Here is a 13,633-nt window from a genome sequence, read left to right on the forward strand (position 1 = left end):
GCCCGGCTGCATTCGGGTTCCCCACCCCAACACTCAGGACATTTTCAGTAGGGCCAAATTAACCACCCCAAGGTCCAAAGCCTGGTTAAAACAATAACCTTTTTGCTGGTCTGGCAATGGGCTGGCATGTGGTTTGTGTGGAAGACAAGCCCTGTTATTTATTTGAATTTATTTATTCTATGTTTGCCTTCCTATGCCGCCCCCTCCTCCTGATGGCAGGCCACCATCCTATGCCTGTGCGCCTGGAAGCAAGCCTCAGTGAATGCGCAGGGGCCTCCTTGAGAGTAGGCATGCGCAGGGATGCTCTGCAGAGTGGCGATTCCACCCACACCTGCCTGTCTGAGGGGCCTAATCTGGAGTCAGTCGCTTTGCGTGCATGTCCGCGCGTGAGCTCCGTGGCGCATAGAGGGGCTTGGATTGCTCTGGTCACATTGTGCTCAGTGACGGGCAGCTCCTCCGGGCTCAGGTGCGGCCCTTTCCCAGGCCTACCTGGTGATGCTGTGAACGGGGCGGTGACTCGCCGCCTTTGAGGGAGCCGTTCTGCCCAGCCTACCTCACAGGGTTGTCGTTGTGAGGATAAAATGGCGCTAGGTAAGCTGCCTTGGGTTCCTCACAAGAAGAAACAAGGCAGGCCAGAAATGCAATGCCGTAACGATGCTGCCGAAGACAGCAGGCAGCGCCTGGCACTCGCGGGGTCCTGCTCTGTGGAGCCTGCGGGGCCTCAGCTGCTGGAGACACGGAAGCGCAGGGGCCCCTTTCCTGTTACATCCTGCACAGGTGGGAAGCAGCCTGCCAGGTCGGGGCCCTTGCTTGGAAAGACGGGGTTTCTTACCTGGCAGAGGTGAGCTCTGCTGCTCACCCTTTCAAGACGCCCCTCTTCCGTCTCCGTGCAGGTGAGAAGCCAGGCTGGGCAAAGGAAGGGAGCAGCTCCCTTGCCTGTGGGGAGGGCGGTGGCGTTCCCTCACGGTGCCCTCACCGGAAGGCCGAAGCCACTCTTTTCTGGGCCTCCGAGGGCTGATAGTGCAGGGAGTCCCGGCAGCCGTGACTGAGTGCCCTTCAGCACAAGAGATGGTTGCGGCCCATACTGGTTTATCTCCCTATGCAAGGAGAGGGATAACTTATTCATGGCTGCCCCGTCCTGCAACTCTCAGGTGTTTCCGTGCGCAGACAGGTACCTTTCTCCGGTCCAGCCCTGGCAGGCCACGTGATACCTGCTCGGAAGCAGGTCCCTGGCCATGTCTGCCATTCCACAGCCGCCCATTGCGTCTTTCTTCCCCGCCGGAGTCAAGTGCAGCCCTGGCGTGCAAGCCAGACCTCAGGCAAGCGTTGGGCACGGCCGCCTGTTGCCCCCCCGCCTCTTCCCAGGTGAAAACGCCCCTGATGGGGTTGCCAGCGGACCCGAGCGTGGCCTGCTGCGGTGCTTTTCGGCACCAGCGGCTCCGTGCAGGTGCTCTTCATTGGCAGCGAGTGCCCGCGCTTCCATCATTCTCTGGCACTCGGGGGCGGGCGGGGAGGAAGAGAGAGCCCGGCGTGGCAGTTGCAGGTTTGCCTCTCTCTCCTCTTCCAAGCCACGCGTTTCGGCGAAATGGGGCTCACCCTCCCGTGCAGCATTGTGGGGGCGGTGCTGAGCCGCGCTCGGCTCATGATGGCGGGCCGTGTGCCAGCAACAGCGTTCCACTGGCACGGAAAGCCCCCCCCCCCCCCCGCTTCTGCGTGCGCGTCCATTGCTGCCATGTCCATGTGGAAGGAGCTGGGGGAGGTCTGGGAAAGGCCCTTCTACGGCCGGGCCCCAGGAGCGTGGCCGCCAGGCTGGGCAACCCGTCTGGACCCGCAGTGGCACAGCCACCGAATGTAAAACCAGCCAGTGGCCAGGCTTGGATCACGGCGTGTGCCATTGTTGGGCGGCTCTTGGATTAGGACAACCTGATAGGTCACGGGGACCTGGCCCTCCCTGGGCTGCTCCTGCGGGGGGTCTCTGGGCGCCTCCCCACAGCCCACGCCTGCAGCGCTCTGACAGGCACGTGGCTGCCCTGGAGAGGGGAAGCCACGTGGGCTATCGCCGAGCAAAGGTGCGACCGGCTAATGTGGCGATCGATATCCTCCGACACGGAGGTCTCCCGCCTCCCTCGCGGCGGCTGTTGACAGCGGCTCAGGCTCACAAAAGGGCTTTGTCAGCCTCGAAGAGACGTCGCTCCCAACATGGCAGGCGCGGGCCTCACCCGAGCTCCATCCCCCTGGCCCCTGGCAAGCGTGATGGATGGAGGCCCGCACGGGTTTGCAGGCCTGACGGAGCGAGAGGTGCTTCAGCCGAGGATGGAGGGACCTGCTCCCTTGTCTCCCTGCCGCCCCCGGGTGTCTGCTTGGGTCGCCGAAACCTCCTGTTCTCTCTCCTCCCAATGTACGCACGAGGGTGTAACTCCGGCCTGCCCAAGTCATGACTGGCCACTGCAAGAACCGAGGCACAGTTGCGAGACCCGCGTGGGCCTGCCGCCCGTGGGCCCCAAGGCCTCCTCCCTGCTGGGGAGGCGTAGAACAGGCCTTGCTTGGCAGGTGTGCTCTTGGAGGTGGGCAGGCTGAAGGGGCCTGCAGAGCGGAGGCGTCATTTCTCCAGCGTTCTGAGATCCTTCTGTCGTACCTCAGCTCCGTGGAGGCAGGAGAAAGGCGCTCCTGCAATCACATGCACCCCGCACACACTCGTGCCAAGTCGGAGAACAGCGCCGGGCGTTCTCGGGATGCGGGGCCACCTCAGCCTCCGCAGCTCCACAGAAGTGCCAACACGAGCACCGCATGCAAGCACGGTTGAGGCTCTGTTCTGAGTAGCTTCGAGGGTTCTTGGCTGATCTCGAGTGGCCACCTTGCAGCTCTTTCGTCGCTCGCTCTGCTTCATCAGACTTCTGAGACTGGCCAAACTTGAAGGACCTGCGGAAGTCCCCTCCCCTCCCCTCCCCCCCTCATCTTGCCCATCTCAGCCTTTCTCACCGTGTGCTTCGTTCCCCTTGGGAAGGAAGGAGAAGAGAGAGGATTAAGCCGCAGGGGAGAAATGCTCTTTGCACAGTCCTAATGCATTGTTGGAAGGTCTTCCAAGAAGACTGCAAAGCCAAGGTGTACTGGAAAGGGGTTTTAACGTTTGAAATATGGAAGAGATCTCACACTCCTGAAAGCTGGTGGAGCCGGGGGTTCTGTTGCTCGTGCAACCCACGCGCTTGGGCAGGAGGAAGCGGCCTGCCTCACGTTGCTCGTGAAGATGGCCGTGCACCTCAGGACGCAGGGGTGTTCCCGCCTTGGACCGAGCAGGATAACGGGACAAGCCACGGCTCAGTCGCAGTGCCCGGTCCATGCAGCCAGACCCCCAGGGAGCAGGAGCCTGCAAGAGACTGGGCAAGCCAGTCCGAGGAGAACCGGGCTGGGCTCAGGCAGGACGCGCGGCTGAGCTGCGCTTGATTCCCTGCGAAGTAGCCCACATCTTCGTGCCTGGAGGAAGCCACACACACCTGTGCCAAGAGAGTTGCCACGCGCTTTATTTTGGGTCTCTCCTTCGAACAGGCAGCGGCCCCCAGATTAACAGTCCAGCTCCGTCAACTGCTCCGCCTGCTCTTGGGCTGTGCTGCCCCCAGAATGGGGCCAGTCCCCCAGGAGCCAGGACACAAGCTCTGCAGCAGCGTGGCCATTGGCGCCTCCTCCTCCTCCTCCCGGTTCCCCTTCCGGTTCCACCGACCCGCAAGGGCCCTGCTGCATCGTGAGCAGGCGGCGCACATGGTGCCCGAGTTGTCTGGGGGCGCCTGACGGGTTTCTGCCAGTCACCAGGCACGTGGCTGATGTCTCGGTGCGCAGGACGGAGCCCGGGGATGAGGGGGACGCGTGCTGTCGGCTCTCTGCGCTCTCTCCCTTCTTCCGCACGCCGATATTCTTGAAGAGGAGGCCTCGGCTCCGCCACCCGTCCTTGCCACACGCATTAAAAGGAGCCCCCCATGTGGAAAGCCCCCACCCCGGGCCAGGCTGAGGCGACTCCCCCCTTTGGCGGCCCCCTTCGTTAGCTCAGTGGCGATGCGCCCTCTGTTGAGGCCCGTGGTCCTGGGATGGAGCGCCAGACTCCAGGTTGGCTTTCCGGCCGGCAGCCGGGGGGCACCAGCCACCCCGCGATGGCCTGGTGAGGCCCACGCTGCGGCCAGAGGGGGGCCCCTGCCGGCGCTGCTTCTGCAGCGCTCTGCCCTCTGTGGGGCCTCTGGACGGGGTGTCGCGGCCTCGGTCGGCACTGCTGAACGTGTTGGCGTCTCTTTAATGCTAGGCTGACCCGCGCCAGTCCCAGGGCTGCGCCAGGATCTTTCCAAACGGGAAGGGCAGGAGAGGGGGACCGGCAAAGACCTCTCCGGCGGCCAAGCAGAGTGGCCAGGCCAGTGTGCCTGAGCGGGAGGCATCTGCGCGCGAGGAAGCGGGAGGGATGCGTGCTTTGTTGCCCGAGGGAGCGTGCTGGGCCCAGGCGTGGGCAGCCGGCCTGCGGGTTGTCAGCGGATCTCTCCAACGAACACCAGCAAAGCTCGTGAGCGAGAGAGCTCGCTCGCTCCTGCCTCCCCCGAAGCTGCGAGACAGCGGCACTCCCTCGCTCCCAGAAGAGATGCCCTTTAATCCAAGCCGAGCTTGTGCTGCATAACAATGACACCAGTGCGTGTGCCTTTACCGAGGGACCTGCCTTGCCTTCTGGTTCCGGGAGAGAGAGCGTTTCATCTTCGCCTCCAGAAAACCTCTGGCTGCAAATGGTGGCAGGATGGGCTGAAAGGGCCCGCCACCTCGCGGAGGGCGGCCGCCTCTTTTCCGCATGGCGGTCTTTCGTGGTGGTCTCCTCTCAAACGCCGGCGCGTGCAGATCAGGGCGGGGGAGTCCGGGCTGGCCCGAGACGAGGCGCCCCTGTGAGCCGCAGCCGCAGGCATCCTCTGTGACCCGGGAGCCAGTCACTGGAAGGGAGCGCGCGCACAATGCCTCCTTGCTGAACACTGTGGACAGCATGCTGGGCGGGGGCCCCGGCTCGACTCGGCAGGCCTCTGGCGTTCTTCGCAGTTTTAGAGATTGGCGTGTGACGCTCTCTGCACAGCACAGAGGCCCGTATTTATCATTCGCTGATCGCTGCAAATCCAGTTTGATCTTTAAGGCAGAGCTGCACAGCCTGGCTGAAATGCTGACCGTGTGGAAACAGAAACGGGGGAGGCTGTCTTAGAGAAAGTCCGGCTGGGCCTGGCTAGCCCCATATTGCTGACACTGGCTGGCAGCCGCCACTTCCTGCTTTCGGGTTTGAGGCTGCAGAAGGAAGCAGGGAGGCCACGGAGCTTCAGGATTCCCCCTCCCTCCATCAAATGCAGAGGCACGCGGACCGGAGGGAAGTACCGAACCGCTCTGGAGGATCAGGCAGAAAAAGCGGTGCTGGGAAGAGCCAGGCTAGAGAGCGGCTTCCCGGACAAGCTTCCAGGAGAGCAGCTTCCCCGCTGCAGATGGGAAGCCAGGCATTGGCTGTGGGCACACCAGCCCCAGAAAATGCATGGGGGCGACGGTGTCCGTGCAAGCAGGGCCGACCCAGCCTGGGACGCGTGTGCCCCTTCCTCTTCCGGGGCTCCGAACCTGCCGCACGCCAGCCCAGGGCTCCTCCTCTCCTTTCGCTGGTCTTGCCTCCCGCCTCGCATGCTAATCTTCCTCGGTCCCCTTGCAGCCCGGCTCCGAGCGAGTCGTTTGCTGAGATCCCAGAGTGCCAAGCACATCGCAGAGCAGAGCTGATTGGTATGCACGAGGCATCCCGCTCCCGTTAAGTGTGAGGGGTTTTTTAAGCAGGCAAGCTGGTGGCATTAATTTTCCACACTTTCTTGCCACACAGTGCCCTGGAAGGCCTTCGCCTGTTCCCCAGATGGGGCCGGCTTGCACGGAAGAGACCCCCGCCCCCAAAGTGCCAGATTGGCCCCATCACAGGAGGAGAGCGGGGCCGCTCCCATCTCGAGGCCGGTGGGGGCCCGTGGGGGGATGCTTTTCCAGTCTAGAGCATAACGAGGGGCTTCCCTAGGGCGTTGCTTGTCCATCACTGGGATGGGGAGTGGTCCACGGGGAATCCCCTTGTTACGTCTGATCGCAGATCGGGGCAGCAGGCAGATTCCTTCTCCGTTCCTTCCTCCCTTCCACCAGTTCCTGGTGGCCTCCAGGCGAGGGGCCCAGGGAGGGACCCCAGCCCCCCCCCGCCACGGGCCAGATGCCTGCAAGCCACACTAGGCCCACCGGCCAGGGGTCGCCCAGTGCAGGAAAGCTGCCGCTCACCTGGATCGTCCAGGGCACCTGCGGGGCTTGCCCAGCACCTCTGCGGCAGCCGTGCGGACACGCGGCGTCTTCCCGCTTGGACATCGCACCTTTCGCAGCAAGTTAAGCCGTTCTGCTTCTCGGGGGTGTGCAGAGCAGCTAAATAGCAAGCTTTGGTGTACAAATAAGGCAGGGCTTACAAGGAAAGGCTTTCCAAAGGAAGAACAGCCTGGATCCAAGTAGGGGGGTAACAGCAAGAGCAGCCAGCTCCTTCGGGGGCCGGAAAGCGGGAGCTGCCTGCAGCGGGGCTTCGTGTGTGGGATCCCCAGCCCCACACAGCCAGCCCGAAGGGTTGCTGGAAAGCACCAGCACGGACGCTTCCTGGAGCTCAAAGGCTGCTGCTCTAAATATCAGGGCGGTGCGAGGTGGCGAGCGGTCCCGGTGCAGCCCTGTCAGATGCCTCAGAAGGGCCTGGCGAGCCCGAGCATTTTGCCTGGGAGGCCGGAAACGCGCATGTCTTGTTCGCTCCACATCCGTGGCCTCAGCAAAGGGCTGCCCCTTCTCAATCCCCAGAAAGGAAGGCAAGAGAGCTCAGAAGCAGGACGCGCCTTTCCGTAAACATGGGCATGCGCTCCGTTTGCGGTGTGTTCGCACGTGCTGATGCAAAGAGGCTGGGCCAGTGACCCGGCCGAGGCAAGGCCAACGCAGGCACCCCAGGCCCGCCTGGACCCAGGGCCAGCCGCTCAGCTGCTTCTGGCACCGATCCGTGTGCACTGGGGCAAGACCCCGGCGCGCCTCCCCTTGCACGCACCCACGCCATGCGCGACACGCACTCGGCATGCAGGGGGCGGCGCGCCCGCCCCACGCACGCCGATGCCTGGATGTGTTTGTCCTAATCTCGGAGCCTAAATCCAGCTCGCAGCTAATCCCGGGAGCCCGGCTGCAGAGGGCACGTGCTCGCCTTTTAATTTCGTTTGAAACAGAAGCGCTCCCTTTAAAGCCGGGCGGAATGCGCGGAGGAGATAAGGGCCGGGACGCAGCCGGTGGGCTGGGAAGGCAGCTCCCTCACGCGCAGGAGTTATCGGCGCTCGCAGCTGCATCCGCCCCGTGACATCTGCGCGGAGGCAGGAAACCTCTCCTGCCAGCTCTTGAGAAAAGTGCAGGGGCGGGCGGGCAGGCAGGCGCGATGGGACGGCTCGGCTCGGCTCGGCTCAGCGGCGAGAAGGGGCGGCTTGGTTGGTTGCGCTGCCGGCTGCCACTTCCCCCTTGTCTGTCTGTCTGTCTGTCTGTCTGTTCCCAGGGGTCTTTGTGGCATGGCGAAGCCACCAAACCTCTGTTTCTCGGGGTCACAACGCCTGCAGAGGGGAGAGGGGGCGCCGGCCCCAGTGCGCCTCCGCCCCCTCTGCTCCAGGTGGGCTTCTCCCCCCATTGCTTGGTGGAAGCCGGCGGATACTCTGCACCTTCAAAGCTGTTCAGAACCGCTTGCGCCAGGGCGCATCGAGCCCACAGGGGTTGCCGGGCCGTGGGGGCAGAGCCTCCAGTCTCTAGGCCGGACCTGGTCTGCAGCTTCACCCTGAATGTCACGGGAATCGTCCCGGGCTGAGCTGCTTCCCCAGGGGAGCCTCGTGGTCCCACGCTGCCTTCCGGGAACCGCACCTGGATCTGGAGCGCCGCCGAGCCACCGCCGGCCACGGGACACCCGCTGCTTCTCCCCAGGAGCGCCAGGAGGATGGGGAAGAAGCGCCCCTCACCTTCTAGCCTGGCTCAGCCCAACGCAGGCCCCTCGGTGGGCGCCAGAGAGAAATGGCCGCAGGGGCCCTTTTGGGGGCCCGCCTGACCTCCTGGTTCCCCCGCTCCCTGTGGAGCAGGGGAGACAAGTGGCCAGCGGCACCATCCCGGCCGAGGCAGAGCCAGCTGCAGGTGTTCCCTCGCAGGTGGGGGGGCAGCCTAAACGCCGGCCAGGCCGGGCAGCTCCATGGTGGGCAGAGCCGGGGGGGTGGGCGAAAGGAGCTCTCGAGAGCTTTGGGGGCCAGTCTGGGGGCTGGCGAATGTGGGGCCGGTGCACCCTGTGAGCACGTGGCCGCCGGAATCGCTTTGCAGGGTGGCTACCGGAGGGCCGTGCGCTGTGCGTGTCGGGGCAGAACGGGGGCCTGTGAGCCACCGGCCGTTTTCCTGCCCAAGCAGGGCTGGGATTCCACCAGTTCGTTAAATGTGCAGAGATTTGCATGCAGGCAGGAGCAGTAGCCCACTGGCCGGGGGGGCCGAGGGGGCCGGGGGGGGGCCGACCCCAGGCTTTTGTGCACATTGGTACCGTTTGCGTGGGCCCTGCAGGAGAAGCGCTCGTCGTCAGTCTTGATGCACATTAAGACAGTGCACACAGGTAAAAGGAGCGCTTACATCCATATTTGCCCAGTCGCCCCCTGAGATCGGCGGGAGAGGCCCTTCTCGGGAGCCCTCCGTGAGAGAAATTAGGAGGGTGGCTACTCGGAGAAGGGCTTTCTCAGCGGTGGCGCCTAAGTTATGGAATGCGCTCCCCAGAGAGGTCCGCCTGGCGCCGTCGTTATTTGTTTTTCGGCGCCAGGCTAAGACCTTTTTATTTAAGCAACATTTTAAATGCTAAATACAATTGAATTTTATCTGGCCAGGGCGGCTTATTTTATAATGTGTGTTTTAATTAAGATTATTTTATATGGATTTTAACTTATTGTTTTATCTATGTTGTAAGCCGCCCCGAGGCTTCGGCGAATGGGGCGGCATAAAAATGTTTTAATAAATAAAATAAATAAATAAAAAGCGCAGGGAAGCAGCCGCGCTAAAAGACGGCGAAAACGACATGGCGGCTCTGCAGCAAAACCCACCAATTCGTTAAAAACCGGGCAGGAGGCAGCTTGACAGCTTGGGGATGCAGACAGCACCCCGAAAGTCACCCCTTTTGCATAGGGCATTGAGGACCAGTATGCCCAGCAGATGCCCTTAATAGTGGCCAGAGGATCCAAGCCAGTCGCAAGCGTGTTGACCGTTCTTGGCGCGTTGGCCTGGGAGTGAGGGCCGGAAGGGTGGATGCAGGGGGGCCCCGGCCAGGGGCTCATGCGCAGCACTGGGGAGACCCCCGACTCACATCCCTGCTTCACCTGTGGCCACCTGCCCCAGTGATGGAGGTGAGAAGGGGCACGGCAGGAGCTGCAGCCTACGGAGCCGGTCCCGTCGGCCTGTGGAGCAGGGGAGGGCAGCCGCGGCGGGGAAGGGGCTGTGGAGCCGAGCAGCTGGAGAGCAGGTGGCGAGAGCCGGTCCCACCGTGCCAGGGCACTCATGGAGGGAGTCTTGCCCAGAGAAGCCAGACCCCTGGAGCCAGGAGGGTCTTTTGCTTGCCTGAGCCATCACCCCACCCCTTCTTGCCCCAAGTTGGCAGTGAGCGAGGCTAGCAATGACCCCGGATTAAAACGAAATAAACGAATTAATGCACAACTTAGTGTAAGCAACAGGCAGCGCCCATCAGTGAGAGAGAACCTCGGGTGACGAGTCCTGCCTGAAGAAAAGGGCCCCGAGGGGACCACCCTCGGCAGGGAGTCTTGGAGCCTGGGAGCGGCCCCCAGGAGGCCCTCCGGGGCCTTGGCGTGGGCTCGCCTGGCATGCGGGCCCACGACCAGGGCCTCACGCGGCGGCACACGGTCCTTTGTCCGCCCCTGGTGAGTCACCTTTGTGAATGGAACAGACCGGAGGCGCGGCGGGAAGCCGGCCAATGTCACGGCCTGGCCTTGGACACCTGCGGCATTTCCCAGTTCCCAGGCTAAAAGCAGGGCTTGTTATCGGTGGCCGGGGCCGCGGGCCCGTCCTGTGCGAGGAAGCGACCCTTTCCACGGCCCCACCCGCCTCTGCTGGTGCTCCGGGAGATAACAGGCTTCCCGCGGGCCGTCGCCAGGGCTCCGGGTGGGCCGGGGTGGAATATCTTGCTGCCAGGGCCCCGGCGGGATCAGGAAGCGTTCGCAGCGCCTGCTCGGTCAGCCAGACAAACAGTTCCTCGCTGGCATCCTGGTGCTGTGCTTCCCGTATCCACTGACGGAACTGCACAAAGGGGGCCGAGGCCCCCCCGGCATGTGGGTGCAGGCCCCGAACAGCCCCTCGGGGGGCAGCCGCCGGCGAGGGAGGGGTGCTGCGGGGCACTTCTGCGGGACGGGGGCGGAAGTGGGCGCTCCTGGTGCGGGACGGGGGCCGGATGGAGCAGCTCACCTGAGGAGCTCAGCCTTTAAGGCAGGCTTCCCGGTGCTGGGCCACTGCATTGCCCATCATCCCCAGCAGCCAGCCAGCCAGCCATTGGCAGGGCAGGATGGGAGCCCCGGTCTGACTCATCCCCAGGGCCTGACCTTGAACTGTGCCCATCTGGGAGGCAGGCGCCTCTATCCCTGGGCGACTGCTCAGGAGTAAAGAGGCCTCTGCGGGGCGGGCGCAGGCCGGGGGCTCCCCTCTGGCCGGAGCTCCTGCGACTGAGCGGGCGCCCGCTGGGGATCCTCTCGCTGAACCGTCGCAGCAGCTCCGTCAGGTAGGAGAGGCTGAGCGGCTCCTCAGGATCACGCACCAGGTGGCTGCTGAGCTGAATTTTGGGCTCGGCCGCCCAGGCTCACCCCCCCCCCCCTGCCTCTGCCTGTGGCCCCGGGCCCTTGAGGTGCAGCCCCCGAGGGCACCCCTCTCCGTGCGCCGGGGAGCCGGGGCCGCCTCTGCTTTGCCGCTGCCACGCGTTCTCCGGCCTCGCAGCGACGCCCAGTCGGCTGAGGACCGCACTCGCCTCTGCCACCTGCATGCCACCCCCTTCCCAAAAAGGCCCGTCTCCCACCTGCGCTGCCGGGATCTGCCCCTGGCCCCGCTGGGCGGTGTGTTTGCTGTGCCCTGCCCCCTTCGACTGACACCTGTCCGCTTCGTTGGAACACCACCACCTCCTGCCGGAAAGACTGTTTGAGGTTCAGGATGAGTCAACAGCGTGGCTGTTGTGTGCGGCCGGCCGTGATACTTATTGGGGGAGGTTAGGATCAAAAGGGCGGTCGCCTGATGGACGGGAAGGCTGCCCGAGGGCGAAGCCTGCAGCAGAATCCGGGCGGACCTCTTCCGCAATCCCTGGTATTTTGCGGACACGACAGGGACACCTGCAGACCGACCCAAACCTCTTTTGGATCCTTCCCAAGCATGTGTGTCCAACGTGTGGGCATGGATTTCTGGGGGACCCGGCAGGCCCCCCTGAGGCCCCAAGAGGGCTGGAGCTTCTGCACCCCCAGATCGGCAATACTGGGGTAGCCAGACCAAGGCAGCCCCAGGGATTCCCCCTTGCAGCACCCGCATTCCCCAGCCCTCCCTGCAGGGAGCCCTCCCCGGGCCATCTCTGCCACTGCAAGCATCCTCCCCTTGCCCCCCGGGGCTGGTTACGCGCCTTCCCGCAGTGGCCCCTTGAAGCATCCACGATGGAAGGATGCTGGATGGAAGGGTGGTGCCTGATGGCACGCACGTTTCCTGGGAACGCCTCGGATTGTGCCTGTGGAGACCCAGGAACTGCTGCCTTGCCTCACTTTCATCTTAAAGGAATCATTGATTTTATTGACGAACACCATTTGAATACTGTCCAATTAACGGTGTCCTTCAGGCAGCTAATAATGAAAGATAAAGCCATCCTAGAAAGCCCTGCAAACAAACCACAACCGGGCAGTCCTATGCAAGCTAGGCAGAAAAAGATCCACCAACTTTCAGCCTTCCCCAGAGTTACTCTGGGTGTTGAGGGATTTCTTTTGTTGGCCTAAGCAGGCATGGGTTTGTGCCCAAATTCATGCTGAGCCAGTCTTAAAACATCTGGATTTGTTTGAAAAAGAAAATCTTTTCCTGGTGCTCAAACATCTTCACCCAGCGCTTGGTGTCCTGGGAATGGCATTGCCCAGGTAGGGGGCTGCCACCGAAGAGGCCCCGTCCGTCTTGCCTCGTGTGAAAGGACTGCCCTGCAGTGGGCATGGCCATGCATGCGCCCCTTGATTTATCCGCATAGGTGCGCACTGAGAAAGATCCGGCCTCGACGCGCGGCTCCTCTCGCAGTGGCGACCCAGCCAGCCTTCGGCCATCCAGGGGCTGGGCGGATCCACAACAGTCACTCCCTCTTGCCAGGGTGCCCAGTTTTAACCTGGACGCTTGCTTGACGGTCCTATGCAAATGGGTGTCTTCAGACAGGCAGCTGTCCTCCGGCAGACCTTCAAAGAGAGGACTGTTGCCGATCAGCTAGGACACTTGGCGACTCTAAGCAAAACTTGCTCCCTTTGGAGTAAGTCCCACTGAATGCCAGGAAGACATTTCCCCCCAAGTGGCAACACTGCATGCAGGTGGGGGGAAGGCAGTCCAGTGCCCCCCCCCCCAGATGTTCTAGGCCACAGCTCCCATCAGCCCTAGCCAACACAGCGAAAGGCCAGGAGTTATGGGAGCTGTAGTCCAAAACGTTGACCTAGGGCAGATTCCAGGCAGCAGGAGCAGCCCCCGGAAAAGCGGCTGGGGTGGGAGAGAGAGCTTTCGCTGCCGTAGCCGCCTCGTGCCCCAGACTGCGCCCCCTCGGACCCCAGGCAGCCCCAGGTGGCTTGCGGAAGCCTCGGGAACGCGGGGGGCCGCGTGGGGAACGCGGGGGATCCTGCGCCTGATCCTCTCCTCGGCAGGTGCGCCCCTGCAGAAGGACGGCGCCGGCGCGGCGGCCCCCTGAGCGCTCGGCGCTGCAGGCAGAAGCCCAACCGGAGCTGCTCTGCCCCGCGCGGGCGGCCGTGCGGAAGAGCCTCCCCGGCTGGGCTGCGGCCCCTCCTGCAGCGGCGGCCGGCGGGGCCCCGGGGCGGGCGGCGGGCCCCGCGGCGGGGAGCTGCGCGGCGGAGATACGCGGGGCGGCCGCCCGCTTCCCCCACAGGAAGCATCTGCGCCGGCCCGGCTCCGCCAGGCTTTCCGGGCCCTGATTTCCTCCGCGCTTCTCCTTCGCACTTCCCCAAACGAGGAAGCCGCGCGGCCGGGAGGCGGGCTGGCCAGCAGCCACGGCGCCCCCCCCGCCTGCATCGTGCGCGGCGCGGGGGGGCTGCCAGGGCCCTTCCGGGGGCCCGTCCCCGCCGCCGCGAAGCCTGCGCCCCCGCGCCCGCCTCGCCGCTGGGAGACGCCTTTCGGGGCCGGGGGCTCTCCGGAGCAAGCACGCTCCCCGCTTCGAGAGGGGGCCAGGCGGGCCCCTCCCTGTTGCCCCCCCTGGCAGGCAAGGGGGGCTGTCAGGCAGGCTGCAGCGGGTGTGCGGGGGGGGGGGTTGCAACGGGGGGGCGCCCTCTTTCCTTGCGACGCGTTTCAGCGCCTTTCTTTTCATGCCATGTTTTAATTGCACTGT

Source organism: Varanus komodoensis, unplaced genomic scaffold, assembly GCF_004798865.1.
Source record: "Varanus komodoensis strain SLA01 unplaced genomic scaffold, ASM479886v1 scaffold19, whole genome shotgun sequence".
NCBI classification, from domain to species: Eukaryota; Metazoa; Chordata; class Lepidosauria; order Squamata; family Varanidae; genus Varanus; species Varanus komodoensis.